The 25,349-nt window shown below is 39.0% G+C and overlaps 1 long non-coding RNA gene across 1 annotated transcript in view; it reads right to left on the bottom strand.

The window, feature by feature from the left end:
- Nucleotides 1-21,145: 21,145 nt before the first annotated feature.
- LOC134809621 (uncharacterized) overlaps nucleotides 21,146-25,349 on the bottom strand; it is an 82,028-nt gene continuing 77,824 nt past the window's right edge. Inside the window, exon 5 of the long non-coding RNA XR_010155873.1 lies at nucleotides 21,146-21,301. This is a non-coding gene — a long non-coding RNA (uncharacterized LOC134809621). The remainder of the gene's footprint in view (nucleotides 21,302-25,349) is intronic.

The raw sequence follows: 25,349 nt of genomic DNA, 5'->3' as shown, positions 1-25,349 counted from the left end.
CTATGTCTATCTTTATACTGGCACATCATCTTGATTAATGTAGCTTTATAGTAAATGTTGAAAATGGATAATGTGTCTCCCAAATTTGTTTTTCTTTCTCAATATAGTTTTTCTATTTTAGATCTTTTGCATTTCCATACAAATTTTATAATCAGCTTGTCAACTTCAAAACAAAAAGTCTTTTGGGGTTTTGATTGGCATTACATTGAATCTATAGGTTAATTTGGGGAAAATTGTCATCATAATATTGATAAACAATTGAACACTGTATGTCTCTCTGATTATAAAGGTTTTCTTTAATTATTATTATTATGATTATTTTTTGAGATAGAGCCTCACTCTATCCCCTAGGCTGGAGTGCAGTGGCACGATCTCGGCTCACTGCAACCTCTGCCTTTGGGGTTCAAGCAATTCTTCTGCCTCAGCCTCCTGAGTAGCTGGGACTACAGGCGCATGCCACCACGCTCAACTAATTTTTGTATTTTTAGTAGAGATGGGGTTTTACCATATTGGCCAGGCTGGTCTCGAACTCCTGACCTCAGGTGATCCACCCGCCTCGGCCTCCCAAAGTGCTGGGATTACAGATATGAGCCACTGAGCCTGGCCCTCTTTAATTTTTTAATAGTTTTTTGCAGTTTTCTTTTTTCTTTTTTTTGAGATGGAGTCTTGCTCTGCGGCCCAGGCTAGAGTGCAGCGGCGTGATCTCAGCTCACTGCAACCTCTGCCTCCCAGGTACAAGCTATTCTTGAATCTCATCCTTCTGAGTAGCTGGGATTACAGGCATGCACCACCATGCCTAGCCAATTTTTATATTTTCAGTAGGGATGAGGTTTCACTGTGTTGGCCAGGCTGGCCTTGAACCGACCTCAACTGATCCACCTGCCTTGGCCTCCCAAAGTTCTGGGATTACAGGCATGAGTCAGTGCACCTGGCCTAATAGTCTTTTGTAGTTTTCAATGTACATGTCTAGTACACTTTTGTTCAAATTATCCTCAAATATATTATGTTTCTTATGCTGTAATCAGTGGTATTTTAAAACTTCAATTTCTAATTGTTAATAGTATTATAGTTGATTTTTTGTGTATTGACATTGTTTCCAGTAAACTTGCTAACCTCACTTATTAGAATTAATGTTGTTTTTGAAGAGTTCTTAACATTTCCAGCTATACGATTGTGTTCTCTGTAAATAAACACAGCTTTAATTTTTCCTTTGCAATGTTTGCCTTTCATTTCTTTTTCTTTTTTTCTTTTTTTTTTTTTTGGACTTAAATGACTCACTAGGACCCCCAGAATGATGTTGAATAGAAATGAAAGGAGAAGCCATCCTTGCTTTTTACTCAGTCTTAAGGGAAAAGCATATAATCTTCCATCATTTTAATGTTAGCCATAGGGTTTTACAGATGCTCATTTGTAAAAAGAAAAACAAAAACAGTTTTTGATGTCGCTGATTTCCTCTTTCATTTGTTTCTGCTATTAGCTTTATCACTGCTTTCTTTCTGTTTACTTTGGGTTTTATTACTTCTCTGTGTAGTTTCTTAAAGTACACTCTTAGATTATTTGAGCATTTAACGTTACACATTGGCCAGGCTCAGTGGCTCATGTCTCTAATACCAGCGATTTGAGAGGCTGAGGAAGGAGGAGTCCTTGAGTTTAGGAGTTCAAAACCAGCCTGGGCAACATGACAAAACCCTGTCTCTACAAAAAAAAAAAATTAGAAAAATTAGCTAGGAGTGGTGGCACACACCTGTAGTCCCAGCTACTTGGGAGGCTGAGGTAGGAGGATCATCTGAGTCTGGGAGGCTGAGGCTGCAGTGAGCTGTGTCAGTGCCATTGCACTCCAGCCTGGGTGACAGAGTGAGACCCTGTCTTAAAAAAAAAAGTTACAAATTTCCCTCAGCATCCTGCTTTAGGTGTCTTCTACAAATTTTGGTATGTTGTGTTTTCATTTTTATTCAGTTTAAAATATATTGTGATTTCCTTTGTTTGTATTTATTTATTATATTTTTTCCCATAGGTTATTGGGGTAAAGGTGGTATTTCGTTACATGAGTAAGTTCTTTAGTGGTGATCTGTGAGATTTTGGTGCACCCATCACCCAAGCAGCATTCAATGCACCCCATTTGTAGTCTTTTATCCCTCGCCCCCCTCCCAACCTTCCCCCCAAATCCCCAAAGTCCACTGTATCATTCTTATGCTTTTGCATCCTCATAGCTTAGCTTCCACGTATCAGTGAGAACATAAAATGTTTGTTTTCCATTCCTGAGTTACTTCACTTAGAATAATAGTCTCCAGTATCATCCAGGTTGCTGCAAATGCTGTTAATTCATTCCTTTTTTATGGCTGAGTAGTATTCCATCATATATATGTATACCACAGTTTCTTTATCCACTCATTGATTGATGGGCACTTGGATTGGTTCCACTCTAATTACCTTTGTGTTTTTTTCTGTGAGTTATTTGGAAATGTATTGTTTATTGTTTCATTTCTAAATACTGGGTGAGTTTCCAGAAATATTTTTCTTATTGACTTCTAATTTAATTTTGTTTGGGTTTAGAATATATAGCGTATGTTTTCAATGCCTTTAAACTTACTGAGACTTCTTGTAAGACAGAACATTATCTATCTTTGTGAATGTTCTATCAGCATTTAAAAAGAATGTGTATTTTATTGTTAGTGGAGTGTTAAACGTGATGTTAGTGTTGTTCAAGTTGTGAGTGTTGCAGTGCTGTCTGCTTATTCTGTCCAATACTGAAAGAGGAGTTTTGAGCACTGTAATTGTAGATTTGTCTTTTTTTCCTTTCCATCTAATTAATTTTTACTTCATGTGTTTTGAATCTCTATTTTTAAGTGCATGAATATTTAGGGTTGTTACGTTTTCTTCAAGAATTAACCCTGTAATAATTATAAAATGTACTTTTTAGTGTCTGTTAATATTCACTGTTTTGAATTCTAATTTGTCTAATATATAGAGCCATTTCAACTATTTTTTATTAGTTAGTATACTATATTGTTTTTAAAAAAATTCTGTTCAAAATTATCTATGTCTTTATATTTAAAATGGGTTTATTGTAGGTGGCATATTTTTGAGTCTTGCTTTTTAAATTTTTTTATTGTGGTAAAATATATATAATATAAAATTTGCCATTTTCACCATTTTAAGAGTACAATTTAGTAAAAATAACTTCATTCACATTGTTGTGCAATCATCACCACTATTCATTTCCAGAACTTTTTCACCATCCTGAACTGAAACTCTGTACCTATTAAGCAATAACTCCTCCTCACTCTCTCCAACCCTCAGCCCCAGTAACCTCTATTCTACCTTCTGTCTCTATGATTTTGCCTATTCTAGGTATCTCATATACAGGGAATATTTGTCCTTTTGTGTCTGGCTTATCTCACTTAACATAATGTTTTCAAGGTTCATCCGCTGGGTGCGGAGGCTCACGCCTGTAATCCCAGCACTTTGGGAGGCCGAGGAAGGCAGATCATCTGAGTTTAGGAGTTCGAGACCACCCTGGCCAACATGGTGAAACCCTACCTCTAGTAAAAATACAAAAATTAGCTGGGCATGGTGGCGGGCACCTGTAATCCCAGCTACTCGGGAGGCTGAGACAGGAGAATCATTTGAACCCGGGAGGTGGAGGTTGCAGTGAGCCGAGATCACACCACTGCACTACAGTCTGGGTGACAGAGTGAGACGCTGTCTCAAAAAAAAAAAAAAAAAAGCTGTTCATCCAGGTCATAGTAAGTATCAGAATGTCATTCCTCTTTATAGTTAAATAATATTCCATGGTATGTATAATATATAAATATATATAATATTGTATACATACATACACATATATATAAAACATTTATAAAAAAATCAATTGGATTGTTTCGATCAGCCAAACCTACAGTAGAGTAACCCAAAAGTGGCAGCAGGAAAGTTCCCACAAGTGAGTGTCCCAAACTGGCCAGTTAAAATTTCAAAGAAAGAAGCATTAAATGCCAGAGAGTACTCAGTCCAAAGCATTTATTAGGGGAACTTACCTCGGAAGGAAGCTATAGCATATATTTTGTTTTGTTTTGTTTGAGACTGAGTTTCGCTCCTGTTGCCCAGGCTGGAGTGTAGTGGCACGATCTTGGGTCACTGCAACCTCAGCCTCCTTGGTTTAAGCGATTCTCATGCCTCAGCCTCCCGTGTAGCTGGGATTACAGGCATGCGCCATCACGCCCAGCTAATTTTGTATTTTTAGTAGAGACGGAGTTTCTCCATGTTGGTCAGGCTGGTCTTGAACTCCTAACCTCAGGTGATCTACCCTCCTCGGCCTCCCAAAGTACTGGGATTACAGGTGTGAGCCACGGCGCCCAGCCAGCTACAGTATATTCTTATGACAGACAGTGAGACAAAGGATGTCCTGCCTAGGTAGGACATGTTTGCCATGAAGAGGGTGGGTTATGGAGTTATATGAGAGTTTAAGGAACCTGGCTCAAGGTGAGGGCTAGTTTTCTTTGTGTTTAACAACATTAGTCTCTCAGTGTTGTTGAACATCAACTAAACAGTTTCAACGGGGAACGATCAAGGCCCTTGCTTGGGTTTGAGCCTACAGGGGAACACATGCTGCTGGTTGACTCTCAGAGCTGTCAGGGCACTCTATTCTCGTCCAGGACAGAGAAAATAGTGGGGGGAACTAAGGAACCCTAACTGGGATTTGCTTTTTTAGCCTCTTTGACAATTTCTGCTTTTTATTTGGAGTGTTTGTGGGAGGTGACAGCATGCTGGCAGTCCTCAGAGCCCTCGCTTGCTCTCGGCACCTCCCCTGCCTGGGCTCCCACTTTGGTGGCATTTGAGGATCCCTTCAGCCCCCCACTGCACTGTGGGATCCCCTTTCTGGGCTGGCCAAGGCTGGAGCCCACTCCCTCAGCTTGCAGGGAGGTGTAGAGGCAGAGGTGCGAGCAGGAACCGGGGCTGCGTGCGGCGCTTGCGGGCCAGCTGGAGTTCCGGGTGGGCGTGGGCTTGGTGGGCCCCGCACTCGGAGCAGCCAGCCAGCCCTGCTGGCCCCAGGCAATGAGGGACTTAGCACCCGGGCCAGTGGCTGCGGAGGGCGTACTGGGTCCCCCAGCAGTGCCGGCCCACCGGCGCTGTGCTCGATTTCTCGCCCGGCCTTAGCTGCCTTCCTGCGGGGCAGGGCTCGGGACCTGCAGCCCGCCATGCCTGAGCCTCCCACCCACTCCATGGGCTCCTGTGCGGACCGAGCCTCCCCGACGAGCACCACCCCTTGCTCCACAGTGCCCAGTCCCATCGACCACCCAAGGGCTGAGGAATGCGAGCGCACGGTGCAGGACTGGCAGGCAGCTCCACCTGCAGCCCCAGTGTGGGATCCACTAGGTGAAGCCAGCTGGGCTCCTGAGTCTGGTGGGGACATGGAGAGTCTTTATATCTAGCTCAGGGATTGTAAATACACCAATCAGCACCCTGTGTTTAGCTCAAGGTTTGTGAGTGCACCAATCCACACTCTGTATCTAGCTGCTCTGGTGGGGCCTTGGAGAACCTTTATGTCAGCTCAGGGATTGTAAACACACCAGTCAGCACCCTGTGTTTAGCTCAAGGTTTGTGAGTGCACCAATCGACACTCTGTATCTAGCTGCTCTGGTGGGGCCTTGGAGAACCTGTGTGTCGAAACTCTGTATCTAACTAATCTGATGGGGACGTGGAGAACTTTTGTATCTAGCTCAGGGATTGTAAACACACCAATCAGCGCCCTGACAAAACAGGCCACTCGGCTCTACCAATCAGCAGGATGTGGGTGGGGCCAGATAAGAGAATAAAAGCAGGCTGCCCGAGACAGCATTGGCAACCTGCTGGGGTCCCCTTCCACACTGTGGAAGTTTTGTTCTTTCACTCTTTGCAATAAATCTTGCTACTGCTCACTCTTTGGGTCCACGCTGCTTTTATGAGCTGTAACACTCACCACGAGGGTCCGCAGCTTCATTCTTGAAGTCAGTGAGACCAAGAACCCACCAATTCCGGACACATTTGGACTATTTACTTTTAATGTAATTATCAATACAGTCGGTTTAAATCTACCATTTTGCTGTTGGTTTTCTATTTGTTTCATTTGTTCTCTCTTCCTTTTTTTCACCTCTTCAGGATTATTTTGGATTCACTACTTTTTTTTAGAGTGTCGTTTTACCACTACTATTGGCCTATTACCTGTATCTCTTTTTTTTAATGGCGTTTCTCTAGGATTTACAATATGCATCTTTAGCTTATAGTATCTTGAAATAGTAGTGTAACACTTCACAAATAGAGTAAAAACCTTATAATCTTCCATTTTTCCCTTCCTTCTTTTGTGCTATTGATGACACATATTTACTCCTACAGATATTATAAACAAATTGATATACACACATTATCATTTTTGCTTTACATACTCAATTATCTTTTAAATAAAATAAAAATTGAGGAGAAAATCCGTTATATTATCTACACATTTACTGTTTCCAGCACTTTTCATTTCTTTGTGTAGATTCAAATTTCTGTCATCTTCCCTTTGCCCAAAGAACTTCTTTTTTATCTTTCTTATAGTTCAGGTCTGCTGGCAACCAATTAGCTCAGCCTTTGTTTTGCTAAAAAAGTTCATATATTATCTTGATTTTCAAATGGTATTTATGCTCTATATAGAATTCTTAGTTGACTTTAATTCCTTCATCATTGGAAGATGTCGTAATGGCTTGCAAAGACTAGAAATCTGCTTTCATTTTTTTATTTGTTATCTTTCTTACTCATGTATCCTTTTTCCTCAGTCTGCTTTAACTTTTTAATCACTGGTTTTCTGTAATTGGATTATGTTGTTCTTTGGTACATCTTTGAAATATTTATTCTGCTTTTGGTTCATTGAACTTCTCGTACCTGTGGATTTATAGTTTTCATCAACTTTGGAAAAGTTTTGGCTGGCAAAATTATACATACGTTAGACCGGTTGTTATTGTCCCACAAGGCACTAAGGATTTTTTTTTTTTTTTAAGTTTTTTTCTCTCTCTCTGCTTCATGTTGTATTATTTCTGTTGCAGTCACCAAGCTCACTAATTTTTTCTTCTGCAGTATCTAATCTGTTGTTAATCCTATTAGGTGAAATTTTTACTTAAAATATTATATTTTTCATCTTCAGAAGTGCTCTCTGAGACTTTTAAAATATTTTTCTTTTCTTCCTTCCTTATATTTATGTTCTCCTATATCTTTGTGAGCACATACTTTTAATAGCTATAATACATGTCTGCTAATTCCATTATCTCTGTCATTTTTGGGTTCCATTTACTAAATTTTTGCTCGGTTATGGGTCACATTTTCCTACTTTCTGCATGTCTGATGATTTTTAAAAATTGGATTATGATTGTGTGTTTTACATTGTTTAGTGCTGGATTTTGTTGTACTCTTTTAATGAGTGTTAGACTTTTTCGTGAGCAGTTAGCTTTTGAAGGTTACTTCTGATCTCTTGTGAGGCCTGTTTCTAAACTCTTTTAGGGAGGTTTTAGAATGGTAAATTCTAGAGCTAATTTAGTCCCACTTCTAAGGCATAACACTTCTCAAGTCTCTACTGAATGGCTAAGTATTCAACAAGATTTTTTCACTTTCAATGAAGGAAACTCCATCCACAAAGGTTTTTGATCCTGGGTGATTTCTGGGAATTGTTCATTTTACAGATTCTCAGTAATTAGTCTTTTCTCAGAAGATTTTCTTGCCCAACAAAGAGTTTCACATTACGCATACAGAAATTGATAGTCACAAAAAATTCAAGGGGACTCTCATGCAGATTTCTAGACCCCTTCTGCTGCTTAGCTCTCTCTCTATTGAACTCTGCCCTTAAGTTATGGCTACTTTGGCCTACTCATACTGATCTTTGTTTCCTCAACTGAACAAGACTCTGAGTTCATTTTCTTTTGGCTATTTCTTGGAATTTTCCTCAAGGCAGTACTCTAGGATAATGATAGAGATTCAGGAATTCAGTTGTGCATCGCCTTATATCTAATATCTGAAAATTGTCCTTTCATATATTTTGCCTTATTTTCTAGTTGCTTATGGCAGGCAAGTGATTCTTGTATCAGTTTATCCTTCACAGGTAGATGTAGAAGTTCCCTTTGCAAAAATTTAAAAGCCATTATATTGATATGGCAGATAAGACTGATGAAAAAACATTAGAGGAAGCCCTGTGAAAGAGGAGATTGAAACATCTGAGGGCAATTTGTGTGATACCTTGAAATTAAAGTCAAAGACAGCACCCTTTTGAGTACTATCCACCCTCACTCCCAGTTTCCCCCACCAATTGTTAAGGCTCCCTTCCTCTGCCAGCTCTGGGTCACTTTTAAGGCCTTTTATAACTTAAATATTCTGTTTTTTAAATGCTTTTGGGTTTAAGAAAAAAATAGATGGCTAAATAACATCTTGCTATTTACAAAGATTAATGGGGTCCTCCAAGGTCATTTATCTTCATGGTTGTTTTTCCCTCTACAGAGCTGTACAACATCCTGTAGAATTTATGCTACTGTGTACTTAGTGAAGACATTCCACAATTATTTTGAAGCTCAAGAAGCCATAGCTAAAAGCAATTAAAAATTGATCTGAACGCAGTAATAGTAAAATCTATAAAGATTTCTGATTTTCCCCTTAGTATATCATATTGCCAGAGTTTTTGGATCTCTCATTCTACAAATGCCTATTTAGATTTTGTGATTTGGTAAAAGTTAGTATCCATTAAGCATAAATCCCCTTGTAGTAAAGCAAAAATCCTTTTCCTATAAACATAAACTGGAAAACAGCAAGAGAGATTTTCTCCCTCAGTATTTGTGCTGATGGGAGTGCTGTGGTTTTTTGCTATGTTCACAAGCTGACAAACAGGACAGTACATTTTTTGCATTGTTTCAGGCCATGTAAATTTTTCTTAACACATGGCTAATGCTTGCCAAGCCTCAGCCAATAACACTGACATTTTCTCCATCCACAAAGCTTACCACATGGATTACATCTATGCATTACTCACACAACATAATCATTGGCCCATATGCCAGAAGGAAATACAATTTTACAGTTGCCTCTAAAGCACACATTTCCAGCTTTGGTTCCACATGTAAGACAGATTTGCAGCTTGCATTTTCTTACACTCAGCCCAACACATTCAACTCAAGCAGAAGTATATGTTCCATAAGCCAGTTTTTTGTTGTAGAAAACTCTTGTTTCTTTTCTGACAATCTGTCACCTATTAAAAAAAAAAAAAAAAGAGCAGCATGCACTGTTTGCATTGTTAAAACAAGTCCAGAGGAAAATGTGCCTTGGAAATCCTTCACTGACTTGTTTTTGTAGAACAGCTGGAGGTGAGGCCCACCATACTAATCACGTCCAGTTACTGCTGGTCAAGTTGCACATTCAGGAAATTCATAATTAGGTGGTTATATCCCCTCAGTTTACCCCAAAGAACTCTTTACGACTCTCAATTTATCTTTTTCCTTGTTAGTCAAAAGAACCAAAAAATAAAGGTGACATGAGAGGGAAAAAGACATTAAAATTGAATTGTAGTGTTACCTGTAAAAGAAACCACATTGTCTTGACTGCCACCCCCTCTTAAAAATAAAAATAGTTACAGCATGTATATAGATTAGTATGTGTGTGTGGTAGTTCTCAGAAACATTAAAAATTGTGCACATGTACCCTAAAACTGAAAGTATAATAAAAAAAATGTAGAGAGGGTTTTCTCCTTAAAAATTATGCTCTGGAAAATTCATCTGCTTCTGTTGTGATTTCAAAGGGTGTGGCTTTAATAAGATCAACTGGTATTACCTGGACTTCAAAGATTTTCAACATTTCATGTAAATTGTGTACATTTCCTTATTCTCTCTGCTTCTCTCCCCTTCTCCAACTTGGCAATATTCAATAATTATTATAGTGTTGTAATTTGTAGCTTGAGTGTTTGTCAATCTCTTGTTGATTTTTAACAAGATCCTGAGTTCGATATCTAAGGTGTGGCTTTTAATGCATATTTCAGACCAGCAGCATTTCTTGAACTTTTAAATTCTGTTTTTTTTTTTTTTTTTGAGATGAAATTTCACTCTTGTTGCCCTGGCTGGAGTGCGATGGTGCCATCTTGGCTCACTGCAACCTCCGCCTCTTGGGTTCAAGCGATTCTCCTGTCCCAGCTTCCCAAGTAGCTGGGACCACAGGCATGCGCCACCACTCCTGGCTAGTTTTTGTATTTTCAGCAGAGATGGGGTTTCTCCATGCTGGACAGAGTTGTAAATGGGACCACAATCTAGCTGTTCTTCATTTTTTTTCCCAAAAGCAAATTTAAAATGTTAATTTATATATTAAAAACAAGACTTTTACACATAGCAACAATTATTTCCATAGATTTTCCTCTAAAAATGTCGTTATGTGAATTATAGGTGCATTTTAGGCTCCAATTTCAAATTTTACAGCTTTTGAATGTAAAGTTCAATAGTGAAGAAAATGGTTACGCTTGAAATCCAACTAGTAGCCTGGAAACTGGATGCAAGAAATATTTCAAAGCTTAGAGAGAAAAAAAGTAAAGCATGAGTAGAGAGATGCAGGAGGGGTTTAAGAGAACCGACATGCAAACAATAGGCGTTCCAGAAGGAAAAAATGATGTGCACGAAGAAGAAAATGAAGCATGAAAACAAACGAAATGAAGATTTACCTGGACTGAAGAAAAGATGCCAAGTTTCAGGCAGAAATGTTGAGAAAGGATTATATATATACATGCACTATGGCTATATATATCCTAATAAAATTTTTGTACTCCAAAGATAAAGACAAACAATCTCATTCTTTCTGAGTATAAGCTTGTAAGTTATTTATAAAAGAAAAGAAATTAGACTGGTACTGAAATTTCTCCTTTGCAACATTGGAAGCTAGAAGTCAGTGGAGTACGTTTTCGACTCCAAGATACATTTCACCTGTAAGGGTGAAAGAATGATATTTGAAGGTTTGTAAGGATTCAGAGAAGTCATGAACCTTACTCAACTGGGGAAAATATTAGAAAAAAAACTTCATAAAAGCAACAACAACTAATAAAAAGACTTGAAGAAGAGCGAAAGCCATAATGAGCAATGAATTTTTGATAACTAATTAAAAATAAATGGACGATGATATACTGGGAGTGTGTAACATAAGTACTGAACAAAGACTCTAGAAATAGAGGAGCATATAAAAGGAAAGTTCTAATAAAAACCTTGGATTTAAAGAATTAAACCACCTCAGTAGAATTGAAGAATTGTAGTAAGGAGGGATATGAGAAAAAAGGAAGCAAAAATATTCCAAAGCCTTCATCTGTTTGGAGGTGAGAGAGGAGAGAATTGCAATAAAAAGTCTTCTTTAAGCTGTAAGTTATGGGTGGGGAGAGCAGTGGAGTAATACAATTTACCAGTAGGGGAAAAGTTGGTGTCTTATTTTCATATAATAAAATACATGTTTGATTATATGTGAGAGCTGGGAAAGGGCAGGTAACAATAAAATGTAAAAATGTAAACAGTAAAATCTCAAAGCAAGTTTGGTGCTATTAATGTCATAAATTTAATGGAATTTAAAATTAAAATATCTAAACCAAGGCTGGGTGCAGTGGCTCACACGTGTGATCCCAACACTGTGGGAGGCCAAGGCAGGAGGATCCCTTGACCTCAGGAGTTCAAGACTGGGGAACATAGTGAGCCTTTGCCTCTACAAAAACATTAAAAATTAGCTGGGTGTTGTGGCACACACCTGTAGTCCCAGCTACTTGGGAGGCTGAGGTGGGAGGACTGCTTGAGCCTGGAGGTCAAGGCTGCAGTGAGTGGCGATCGCACCACTGCACTCCAGCCTCGGTGACAGAGCAAGACCTTGACTCAAAAAACAAAAAATAAAATAAAGGCTGGGCATGGTGGCTCACGCCTGTAATCCCAGCACTTAGGGAGGCCGAGGCAGGCAAATCACCTGAGGTCAGGAGCTCGAGACCAGCCTGGCCAACATGGTGAAATCCCGTCTCTACTAAAAACACAAAAATTAGCCGGGTGTGGTGGCAGGCGCCTGTAATCCCAGCTACTCAGGAGGCTGAGGCAGGAGAATCGCTTGAACCCAGGAGGTGGAGGTTGCAGTGAGCCGAGATTGCGCCATCACACTTCAGCCTGGGGGACAAGAGCAAGACTTTGTCTCAAAAATAAATAAATAAATAAATAAATAAATAAAATAAAATCTCTAAACTGAAAAAAGAGGGATACTACATAATAATAAAAGCATAATTTACGAAGAAAATAAAAGTTATAACCTTATATGCATAAAAAACATAGCAGCTAAATATAATTAAAAATTATTGGAAATATAACTTAAAAAAATTACAGTAAATGATTTGAATACCAGAATTGGCTAATTCCGACAGAGAGAGAGACATTGAGAAATTTAATAATACAATCATGAAGCTTGAAGCTTGATTTTATATGGATACAGTTGGTTCTCATTATTTGCAAATTTGCCTACTTGCTAAAATTTATTTGTAACTACCACATCAATACGCCTGACACTGCTGACAGTCACAGACATGTGCAGAGTGACAAAAAAATTTGAGTTGCCTGGTGCACATGTTCTCAACTGAAGTTAAACAAGGTGAAACTCTGCCTTCTTATTCCAGCTCTTATACTGTAAAGAAGTGTCTTTTTAGCAGTCTATTTAGTGCCACATTGCCTGCCTTTTTGTGCTTTTTGCTGAGAATTTCACTATGTAAAATGGCCTTGAAGAGTAATGCTGAATTGCTGTCTAGTGTTCCTGAGCTTAAGAGGGCTGTGATGTGCCTTGCAGAGCAAATACTTACGTTAGATAAACTTTGTTCAGACATGAGTTATAGTGCTGCTGGCCATAGCTTCGATGTTAATGAATCACCGCTATATATTAAACAAGGTTGATGAGAATGTTGTGACCAGAGGCACACAGGAACCTAACCCTGTATTTCCCCTACGGTTCAGCATTCAATAACTTAATGTCACAGTAACTTTATAGGGCATGCTCACCTCGAATAATGAGAGTCAACTGTATATAGATTTAGAGAGAACTTTAAGTTCCTCAAACATAGAATACCTATTTTTTGTATTCCATGGAGGATTTCTAGATATCACTTACGTATTTTTCCTTTAAGAATATGTCATTGGCTGAGCACGATGACTCATGCCTACAATCCCAGCACTATGGGACGCCAAGGTAGGCGGATCACGAGGTCAGGAGTTTGAGACTAGCCTGGTCAATATGGTGAAACCCTGTCTCTACCAAAAATATAAAAAAGTAGCTGGGTGCGGTGGTGTGTGCTTGTAATCCCAGCTGCTTGGGAGGCTGAGGCAGGAGAATCGCTTGAATCCGGGAGGCGGAGGTTGCAGTGAGCCGAGATTACACCAAGATAGGTCTCAAAAAAAAAAAAAAAGAGAGAGAGAAAGGGTCTTTGTAGATGCCATTCAGGTAAGAAACTTGATATGAAGAGATCACCTGGATTATCAGACTGGCCCTAAATCCAATATGTAGACTTACTTATTGGATAAGTAAGAAAAAGGCAGAAGATTTGGGAGACAAAGGACAAAAAGACATAGACATAATGATATGGCTTGGCTGTGTCCCCATCCAAATCTCATCTTGAATTGTAACTCTCATAATCCCTGCATGTCATGGGAGGGACTTGGTCAGAAGTAATTGAATCATAGAGGCAGGATTTTCCCATGCTCTTCTCATGATACTGAGTAAGTCTCAAGATCTGATGGTTTTATAAAGGGCAGTTCCCCTGCACACACTCTCTTGCCTGCTGCCATGTAAGACATTCCTTTGCTCCTCCTTCACTTTCTGCCATGATTGTGAGGCCTCCCCAGCCATGTGGAACTGTGAGTTCGTTAAACTTCTTTTTCTTTATAAATTACTCAGTCTCAGGTATTTCTTCATAGCAGTATGAGAATGAACTAACATACACACACAGTAGAAGACAATGAGAAGATGGAGGCATGGATTGGGGTGATGTGGCCACAAGCCAAGAAGTCAAGGATTGCATACAGCCAGGAGGAGCTGGAAGAGGCAAGGAAGCATCCTCCCACAGACCCTTCAGAGGGAGTTCAGCCTTACCAATACCTGGATATTAGACTCTGGCCTTCAGAACCATAAAACAATAAATTTTATTTATTTATTTATTATTTTTATTTTATTTTATTTTTTTGAGATGGAGTCTCACTCTGTCGCCAGGCTGGAGTGCAGTGGCTTGATCTCGGCTCACTGCAACCTCCACCTCCTGGGTTCAAGCGATTCTTCTGCCTCTGCCTCCCGAGTAGCTGAGCTGACAGGTGCTCGCCACCAAGCCCAGCTAATTTTTGCATTTTTAGTAGAGACGGGGTTTCACCATGTTGGCCAGGATGGTCTCGGTCTCTTGACCTGGTGATCCACCTGCCTTGGCCTCCCAAAGTGCTGGGATTACAGGCATGAGAGACTGCGCCTGGCCAAATTTTTGTTGCTTTAAACCACCCAGTTGTGGCAGCCTCGGGAAGCTAACACAACTTCAAAATAATAATAATAATAATAATAATAAGCTAAGGAAATGAAGCTAGTCACAAAAGATCACATATTAGATTATATTTATATGAAATATTCAGAAAAGGTTAACTCTATAGGCAGAAAGCAGACTAGCAATTTCCAGGGGCTGAGATGGGAGAAGGAATTGACTAAATGGGTATGAGGGAAAGTTTTGGAGTGATAGAAATGATCTAAAGATGAATTGTGGCTGGGTTCAGTGGCTCACACCTGCAATCCCAGCACTTTGGGAGGCCGAGCCGGGTGGATTACCTGAGGTCAGGAGTTCGATACTAGCCTGGCCAACATGGTGAAATTGCATTTCTACTGAAAATACAAAAATTAGCCAGGCATGGTGGTGGGCGCCTGTAATCCCAGCTACTTGGGAGGCTGAGGCAGGAGAATCACTTGAACCTGGGAGGCGGAGGTTGCAGTGAGCCAAGATAATGCCATTTCATTCCAGCCTGAGCAACAAGCATGAAACTCTGTCTCAAATAATAAAAAAAAAAATGATGGATTGTGGTGATGAATGTACAATTATAGAAATTTACTAAAATACTGAATTGCATGTCTACATTGGGATATTTTATATCATGTACGTTATACCTCAATAAAATTATTATTAAGAATAAAAACAAAAAATGTAGAAATAAATTTGACAGGGAATGTAAAACACTTATAAAAAAGAAAATTAAAATGATTTTTCTCCTTCTATTGGTATAGGAGCCATTCTTCACTAAGATGGGAAGTCCCTAAGGTATATTTCCTTATCTATGCACAGATACATATTTATACATAACATTAAAAATATATGGGCAAAGAAACCATAAATAAGATCAATTGAGAAAGTCACATACTTGAAGATAGTTTTGATCAGATGACAAAACATGAATATTCCTGGTAACATAAGGTAATCTTAGACATTAACAAGGAATGGCAAATAATCTGATAGAAAAATAGCGAAAACGTATGATGAGCAAAGACAAATGATGAATAAGTATATTTTTAAAGTGCATAAGCTGAATCATCATGAGAGAATGCAAATTCTCTCCCTGATGAGGTATCACTTTCTAATCCATCAAAGCAGGAAAATGATAGAGCAATAATACCTACTGCCCATGGGAATAACACCGGGGAAGAAGAATAATTTCATATTTTTTTTTTTGTAGAACACTATGAACTGTTATCAGCCCATTTGAAAAGCAATCTTGTAATGTGTATTAATATATAAATTATATATATTTTATAATATAATCTAATATACTTTTGACCTACTCTTAGGTGTTAATTTTATTGTAATTAAGGATCAGAACATATGATGTATGTATGAGATGCTTATTTTATAGTATGGTATGTAAAGGCAGCAAACCGGGGGAAAAGTAAACGCACCTCAGTGAAGGAGCTGGATGAATAAGTCTCACTATATCCATAACCATAGACTGTCCAGTCATTAAAAAAGAGATGGAGAATTAGGGGCTTATCAGTTGATTTGGAAATTCTACCAGGTATTGCTGGATGAAAAAGGCAAGTTGCAGACAAGTGTGTAAATTTTTAAAAGTTAAGTGTTTATACATATATACGTATAAATGTAGGTGCATCCTTGTGTGCACATGTGTGTGTCTACTACATCTTTCCATTATAAAAGTTTCATTTCCTTTTGTAATTAATAAGTAACCTGGGCCAGGCGCGGTGGCTCATGCCTGTAATGCCAGCAATTTGGGAGGCTGAGGCAGGCGGATCACTTGAGGTCAGGAGTTCGAGACCAGCCTGGCCAACATAATGAAATCCCATCTCTACTAAAAAAATACAAAAATTAGCTAGGTGTGGTGGCATGCATCTGTAATCCCAGCTACTCCAGAGGCTGAGGCAGGAAAATCGCTTGAACCTGGGAGGTGGAGGTTGCAGTGAGCCAAGATCTTGCTACTGCACTCCAGCGTGGGTGGACACAGTGAGACTCTGTCTCAAACAAAACAAAGCAAAGCAAAACAAAACAAAATAAGCAATCTGTTGGATGCTTCATTGAAGTTGAGTGAATCTCCTGTTCCCCAACTACTTTTCATCCGGTGGGTTTTGTATCCATTGACAACCTTTGCCTAAATCAATTATTACATTGGTAGTTACAAATGAACCTTATTTATGCTTTAAAATAAACTTTATTAAAATACGTTGAATCATTTTGTTGCATAGCAGGTTTTGAAGGCTGAATGATCTACGTAATGGCTTCCTTTAACTTGGCCTGGGTAGACTAAAAATAAAGAGGCTGACTTCATGCTTGTTCATTTGCTCCATGACCAAACTGAATACAGCTGACATTTTCTGTTTTTTCTTAGACTATCCGACACTTCCAGAAAAAAAGTATAACATAGCCAATGAGACAAGTAAATTATACTTTTGATTTTGGCAGCTGGATCACAGTATCGATAAGTAAAACTTACCAGAATAAAATTATGATTTAGTCTATGATTTGACATTTGACAGTTGCTTTTTGAAGTTTCTGCCAAAGGTTGGTTCAATGATGTTACCCACAAGTAGTATTTTTCTGAGTGTGACATTAAAAATCTGTCCCCATAAATTAGGAAATTTCACAATACTGCATTTTTTACTGTCTGTTTATTGGTGTTAAATACTTAGATTGCTTGAAAATAAACTAAACTCTTCTGACTACAAGTGACTAGCACAATGTTAATTTATCTCAGTTCAGATTGCATCATTGAAAATCATTTTTTAGGAAAATCAACAGGCACATGAGAGAGCTTTAAGGTTTGTTCAAATGATAAGGTTTGTATTTTGTCCTCTCTTAAAGATTTAACTAAAAAGAATCAAGCAAGATAACTTTTTGCTTGAAATGAGAAGAACAGAAACAAAACCCCATGCTGTCCTATTGCAAATGGTTACTTTTGAAGTAATGTGGAAACTCTTAGCACAATCTAGACTCCTTAGTATTTTATCAATGAAAACACAGAATTAAAAAGTAAAAATTTTAATCAGAAAGTTTCACACAATTTAATCTCTTTAGAAACACTAAGAGATCTCACTGAGGAATTAAGTGTGTGGCTATTTTAACATCAAGAAAAAATTTTTTTGATATTTTTCTACTTTGAACCAAAGGTGATCTGAGGTTCATAAAGTTACATAAAGCAAAAGTTGTAGCAGACAAAATGAGGAACTCAACTTCAGAGGTTTGGGTTTTGGTCCCAGGCTTAGCTGTGTGGTAATCTCCTTAGCCACGGCATACTGAGTAGTAAAAGAGGCAGTTGAATTAGGGGAAAGATTATAATCTAATTTCCTGTTTAAAATTTGATACTGTTAGGTAAGTGATGCTTGCATTTAGAAAAATGATACGATGTGATTCAGTCATTAAAAAAGTATGCACTATGCACAACTGTGTGGCAGGCATCGATCTAGGAACTGGGAATATAGATTACCTGCCCTCTGAAATATGAAAGAAGTACAGATATATCCTGTGAACATAATAAACATTTAATAAATCTTGTCTCATAACATGTGTTATATTCATTCAATAAATCAACACCCTTGTCCATCTTTTCACTGGAACCGTTACTGTCACCAATAACCTCCATGTTGCCAAGTCTTAATATCAATTCACGGTTTTCATCAGCTTAACTTGTCTGTAGCATTTGACCCAGTTGCTCATTCCCTCCTTGAGGAACTTTTCCTTCTTGGTTACCATGACACTATTCTATGGATCCACTATCTCAATGGCTTCTTCTTTTAAATCTTTGCTGATTCTTCCCATTCCTCCTGATCTCTAAATGTTGGGGATCTCCAAAATTCTACTGTTGAGACTTATTCTCTATTTATTCCCTAAGTGATTTTTATGTAGTCCTTTGGCTTTGACTGTAACTGACATTTCCAAATTCATATCCTCAGCTGTACCCCTCCCCTGAACTCCAGTCTCATGTCAAATACCTATTATATACCTACTTAGAATAAAATTCATATGCCGGCCAGGTGCAGTGGCTCAAACCTGTAATCCCAGCACTTTGAGAGGCTGAGGTGGGCGGATCATATGAGGTCAGGAGTTCGAGACAGCCTGGCCAGCATGGTGAAACCCCATCTCTAGTAAAAATATAAAAATTAGCTGGGCGTGGTGGCGCACCTGTAATCCTAGCTACTCGAGATGCTGAGGCAGAAGAATCACCTGAACCCAGGAGGCGGAGGTTGCAATGATCTGAGATTGCCTCACTGCACTCCAGCCTGGGCGACAGAGTGAGACTCTGTCTCAAAATAAATGAATAAATAAATAAACAAAATCCAAATGCCTATTTTTCCTTTGCTCACTCTGAGACTCCAATATTTGCATGAGGAGATACATTGGCAAGTGTGTTTGGGATCAACATCTGTGATAAATGAGGTTGAAGGAAAAAGTATTGAGAAACAGGAGAAGTTGCACTGTTGATGCGATTGCAACAGAGACCTCAGTTCCTCCTACAGAGAGTTCTGGAGCTGAGATGGACCCTCAGAATTGTTCCAGTTGAGGCAAGAGAGATCTGTACCACTGTATGAACCAGTTACTGGATATATGCTGTCCCTAGAAAGGGGCAAAACCCTGGGCAAAGCAGCTTCCTTCTACCAAAACCAAGTCCAGGAGAGGACATAGCTGTGAGCCCTCGGCAGTCAACATTCATGCCAGCTGGGGAAATGAGTTCCTCATCCTAAAGCGGGAACTGGGTGTCACAGCACAGCTTCTACAATCACCCGTATCTGGTAGCATCTCATCTGCATTGCTTTCCTTCTCTTACGTAGCTTTATTTTTTTCCCCTCAAAGTATATACCATGTGTTTTACTTATTTGCTCACTTATTATTCCCTAATAGAATATGACACTATGAGAGCAGAAACTTTCTTTTTTTCTTTCTTCTTTAATCCTGTATTCCCAGTATCTAGAAATAGTGTCCAGAACATAATGAGTGTTCAATGAATATTATTCAATGAGTAAATAGATGTACTACTTGCTTACTAAATGCCAGGAACTATGCTATATTTAGGGAATACAGACGTGAACAAGACAGACTCAGTCACTCCACTCATGAAGCTTATGATCAAATATAAATCATGTATACATGGCCGTGCACGGTGGCTCACGCCTGTAATCCCAACACTTCGGGAGGCTGAGGCGGGCGGATCATGAAGTCAGGAGATCGAGACCATCCTGGCTAACACGGTGAAACCCCGTCTCTACTAAAAATACAAAAAAAAAAAAAATTAGCTGGGCGTGGTGGCGGGCGCCTGTAGTCCCAGCTACTCGGGAGGCTGAGGCGGGAGAATGGCGTGAACTGGTGAGGCGGAGCTTGCAGTCAGCTGAGATGGTGCCACTGCACTCTAGCCTGGGTGACAGAGCGAGACTCCGTTTCAAAAAAATAAATAAATAAATAAATAAAATAAATAAAAATAAATGATTAAATCAATAAATCATGTATACATATGGCACACATGTTTAAAATATGTATACATGTGCCATAATTTAAAAAGTGTAATCACAGCCAAACACTGTTACTTACTTAGTATTTTACTAATCTGTATAGATTCAGCACATCTGCTGGTCTATCATACAAAAATGTTTATTGAATGACAGAATCAGAAGAGTATAGAAACACTGGAGACTTTAGAGAGTTACTTATTGTTTCTGCTAAATTTTTTTTTTTTTTAGACGGAGTTTCACTCTTGTTGCCCAGGCTGGAGTGCAATGGCGCAATCTTGGCTTACCGCAACCTCCACCTCCTCTGTTCAAGTGATTCTCCTGCTTCGGCCTCCCGAGTAGCTGGGATTACAGGCATGAACTACCACGCCTGGCTAATTTTGTATTTTTAGTAGAGACGGGGTTTCTTCATGTTGGCTAGGCTGGTCTTGAACTCCTGGCCTCAGGTGATCTGTCCTTCTCGGCTTCCCAAACCACTGGGATTAAAGGCGTGAGCCACTGCGTCCAGCCTGTTCCTGCTAATTTTTTTGGAAGGAAAAGCTACATCACTGGGACACATTTTTTGTCAGTCTAGGAGAACTGAATAAAGGACAATATAAGAGAAAGACTAAAAAAAAATTGAATACTTACTTAACTAGAATTTTTATTAACCAACATCCTGTTCTCCAAAATGTTGGAGAGCAAGGCTATAATTGTATCTAAATAGATAAAGGATAAGATGTTTTGTAATGAGTGGATAATTTATAGTTACTTTATACATACAAATATAATTTTTCCATTACTTTACTTTCAGTGACAGTTAAAATGTAGTAAGGACTAGGAAACAACACTTAGGGCTTTTATGTCATTATTGTGGAATCACAGACATCTTTTTAAAAGCAGCCTATCTCTCTAAAAGCAATGTGTTCTGTTCTCTAGAGCACGTTTTATTTTCTTTCACAATGAACTAAATAATTTTGCCTTACAGAACTTCAGCAAGATAAATCACCTTTCCCCCTTTGCTTATTGTACTGAAAATGTGAAAGTCTTTCACTGTGTATTTTCTATGTGGTAGTGAACATGACAACCAACATTTCAGTTTTTGGTTTGTTGTAAACAAGATACTTGGCATTTCTAGAATACCTTGCATAAGAAATCTCAAATTACACTATACTTACGAATTCACTCATGTCTTTAATAACTTGCACATTATTGTTGCAATGCATGCTGGGCAAGCCAGGTCTGAGTGAGTCAATGCCCTATCTTCTATGCACCACTGCATCCCAGGAACAAAGTAAGCCTTGAGGAAGATTCCAGTCCATAAGAATTTCTACCTTAAAAGTGAAAAAAAAAAAAAAAAGAAACAAGATTTCTTTTTTCATGCTCATGGGGTGATAAAACCACTGGGTCCCACTGTTCTCTTCAGACAGTTTTATGCAGTCCTCTATTAAAATAAAATTTAGATTTCTGATGAATATCTTAACTTCCTTTTTTTTTTTTGAGATGGAGTCTTGCTCTGTCGCCCAGGCTGGAGTGTAGTGGCACCATCTCAGCTCACTGCAACCTCTGCCTCCCAGGTTCAAGCAGTTCCCTGCCTCAGCCTCCCGAGTAGCTAGGATTACAGGCGTGCACCACCACACACAGCTAATTTTTGTATTTTTAGTAGAGACAGGGTTTCACCATCTTGGCCAGGCTGGTCTTGAACTACTGATCTCATGATCCACCTGCCTCGGCCTCCCAAAGTGCTGGGATTACAGGCGTGAGCCACTGCGCCTGGCCAACTCTCCATTTTATACCAATTTACTGAGATGTCACTTCTATTATTGGATATCTTTGAAAAGAATACATGACTGATAGCCCAGAGTTTTGGTGTACACATCTAGTTTGATGAGATCATTGCTCTGATGGCCAATGCAGGTGGCAAAGTCCTTACAGCAGATTTTCCAGGGCACAATAAATACTAGAATTTCACAAATTATCCTTGCTGATGATTAATTCTCCTCTTGTAAGTGGAGGTGGTAACAGTACCTCTAAGCACAGAAGGGATGCTTCAGCCCCTTCATTTTAGAGCCAATGGTATTTCATCAAAAGAGCTGATAAGCCATAGATGGTTAAGTGCCATAGAATGTTACAGGAAATAATCTCTTACCATGAACTCAAACGTACAAATTTGTGTCATTTGAACACATGCCATGAAGATGTGGCCGAAGCAGTTCTAACTTGCCTCATACGCTTGTCCTGTATCTCTCACTCTACCTGTATCTCTGTCTCTCTTCTGGCCATCTCTCACCGTCTCATTCTTCATCTGTTTTTTTTGAGCCTACCTGCTTCCATCTTTTATTTTTCCTTGTTTTTGATCTTTTTCTTTCTTTCCTCATTTCAGGTTGCTCACATGAGCTGACTGGAAAGTGTATTTCAAGTGTACATTTTATCATTTCTGACATTTTTCCTATAAAAATTTCTTTCCCTGCTAACAGATTTAAAAGCAGAGTGTAAAATTCTTAAAATATGCTTGATTTAAAAGCATTTCAATTCCATGTAAATCTTGATTTGTAGTTTAAGTTGAAAAAAGATTACTTACTTCAGGTTATTAATTTCTCAAGAATACATGCTTGCATATGGTAGGGGTCCAATAAATGATTGTTGGATGAATGCTAAGTGTGTGTGTGTGTGTGTGTGTACACTGAATTCTTAAGAGGGAACTTAATAGGTGTTCTTGCAGTACCTCCCAGACACAGCTAGGCATTCATTAAGACATAAAACTCCAAAAACTCCAAAGGGTGCTGCTTATCTGTTTTTGTTCATCCGGGTATCAGAATCTTGATAGCAATGGTCAGGTGGAATCCACCTGGAAGAATTTCTATGCATAACTACCTAGAGGAGTTATTTGATCAGAGATCATATGAACACTCAAAAGCATGTGTTGAGAACTACATATACTTCATCTTACATGCTGCTGTTCAATGAACTCCGAAATAGCGCTTCTCTAATTATATGTGCATGTGATTCCCCTGGGGATCTTGTTAAAATGCAAGTTCATATTCAGTATGTCTGAGGCAAAGCTTGAGACGCTGCATTTCCAACAAGCTCCCAGGTGATAATGTTGTGGCTGGTCCATGAATCACACTTTGAGCAGTTTGAGAGTTTAAAGGTAATGGGGGTTTGTAACAGAACTTTTGTTATCTCCCTTCTGTTTCTTCTCATTAAGAAACTGGTTGATAAGTCTCAGCTAGTGAGAGCCTGGCCTCACTACTGATGACAATATTGTCTTCTATCATCTGGCCTGTCTTGGGGTGTCTGTGTTTGCTGCAGGTCTTTGTTATTAATGACTTGAAGTCCTTAATATCGACTTGTTAACTCTGGGAACAACTGCTGGCTGCTAATTTGTGCACCATTTGGATGCTGGTTCTGTCTGGCAATTACATTCTCCATAGCACCAGTTTTCTTTGTTTTGCTGCAGAAGTAGACAGTGGGGTGTGGGGGAGTGAGAAGAATTATGTCTTGCCTCATGTGTCAGCTGCATAGCACTGTAATACTTCCTGTGTAATATCAGTGGTGGTTTGGAGCATTACCCTCAAATAGTGTGGGTCTCATTGAATTCTCAGAGCAACTCAGAAATATGTAGAATTATTATATAATTTCCATCTTATAGCTGTCAGATTCACAGTGGTTCAATAACTCCAACAAGATGACAAGGGTAGTAAAGGGCAGAATTGGAATTTTTACCCCTATATTGTGACTCCAAGTTCAGTGTTTTCTATTTCACCTTGCTGTGAATAATTATCATAATAGGAAGATGGACTATTCATTTATGGAGGGGAGAGGTGGTATCTGTAAGTCTTTATATATCCATAAATTTATTTTTCTTTGGTTGTACATTGGCCCACTACAATACCTGCCTACTTCTATGAAGAGTTAGCACCAAGAACAGCTTGAAAATCTTGGTAGTCTGTTGACTTCAGTTTGAGAAAGATTGTTTCTTGGTTTTGAGATAAAATGAAATAATATATATAAATGGAGAATGAAGAGGAGAAAACAATGAGGATAAATAAAGATGTAGCATTGTCCTCCTCTCCATTTTTCTTCTTCCTTTTTTTTTTTTTTCCTGCATTCTGCTATGGAAAAGAAGGCAGTTCTGTAGGCATCTAGGGCCTTGTCTCCAACCACCTTAGGTACATTTATTAATCTTTGAGACATTTTCTACATCTTGCTAAGAACCAGTAATTCTTCTAGAGGTCTATAACTGTCAATGGTCAAATTATTCCTACTCTAGAATACACAATATTGCTTACATTCACATTTAGATGATTTGCTTTGGGGTGGCCGAATGGACTGGGGATTTGATTTAAAGACAAATGAGTATATTTGCATTTAGTGTTTCCTTCTTGGAAAATTATAGGGGGAAAAGAATCAGGCAATTGCTATAATTACTACATTGATGGTTCAATGGGGGCAAAAATGTAATCCACTACAAATTGGAAAGTCTGAAAAAAGGGGCTTTTAAAAGAAAATTTTTTCTATAAATGATTTCTTTATTCTATGAACAGCTAGGAAGAGGCATAAACTTGTCAGTTAAAGAATTCTTTTAGCAATATCTTTAGTTTAAAGCAGACGCTTGGGTTAATTTGTACATTTTGGGTAAATATGCAGTGTTTCTGAGTTCACTCCCTTTCCAGGTCTTCTCACCAACATTGTATCTGGCTATAGATGGAATCCGCGCGGTACTGGAGGTCGGGCAGGGAGAGGGGTCACTAGTACTTGGATTATCAGATTAAAATAGGCCCTTGATGGTCTCCAGGATAATGTCTCTTTTCCCTCTCAGTTATAGGGAACCCTGCTGATATCTGCTACTGACGTTCATGGTTGTGAAACTTATGCTCATTCTCTTGATTCCACCAGGACCTTAGGCTGTTGCTGGTAGTGCAGGTCCTTTAGTTGTGGCAAAAGCTGACAGAGTTGGGAAAGTTTATTCTAACTCCATGCCTCGGTGGCCCTATGGCAGGTTCACTGGCTCTCTACTCAGCCATCCCTAACAAGACTATGTGGGGACTCATGAGTCCCTTCTACTTCACATGGGAGACACGAGAGACCTTATGGGCACTTTTCCAACCTTCTTTCCACCTTCATCTGTTCCTCAGCTACATCAAAGCAGCTTGGACAGTTCCATACTAAAGCTCTGGTTCCTCTAAAGGACTTGAATTTATTTCAGTTTCTATCCGAAGAAGTTAGGAAAGGCTCCCTGCTCTGGAAAAACCTCCAAACATATCTGATTATCTCCATCTACACACTTGATTTGATCCAAAAGGTGGGCAGAGAGAATGCTAACTTGTATAGGTCTTGGTATGTGTCGAATTGTGTTCCCTAAAAATATATATTGA

This window comes from Pan troglodytes, chromosome 2 (genome assembly GCF_028858775.2).
Source record: "Pan troglodytes isolate AG18354 chromosome 2, NHGRI_mPanTro3-v2.0_pri, whole genome shotgun sequence".
NCBI classification, from domain to species: Eukaryota; Metazoa; Chordata; class Mammalia; order Primates; family Hominidae; genus Pan; species Pan troglodytes.
This window is presented reverse-complemented; position numbering and strand designations above follow the sequence as displayed.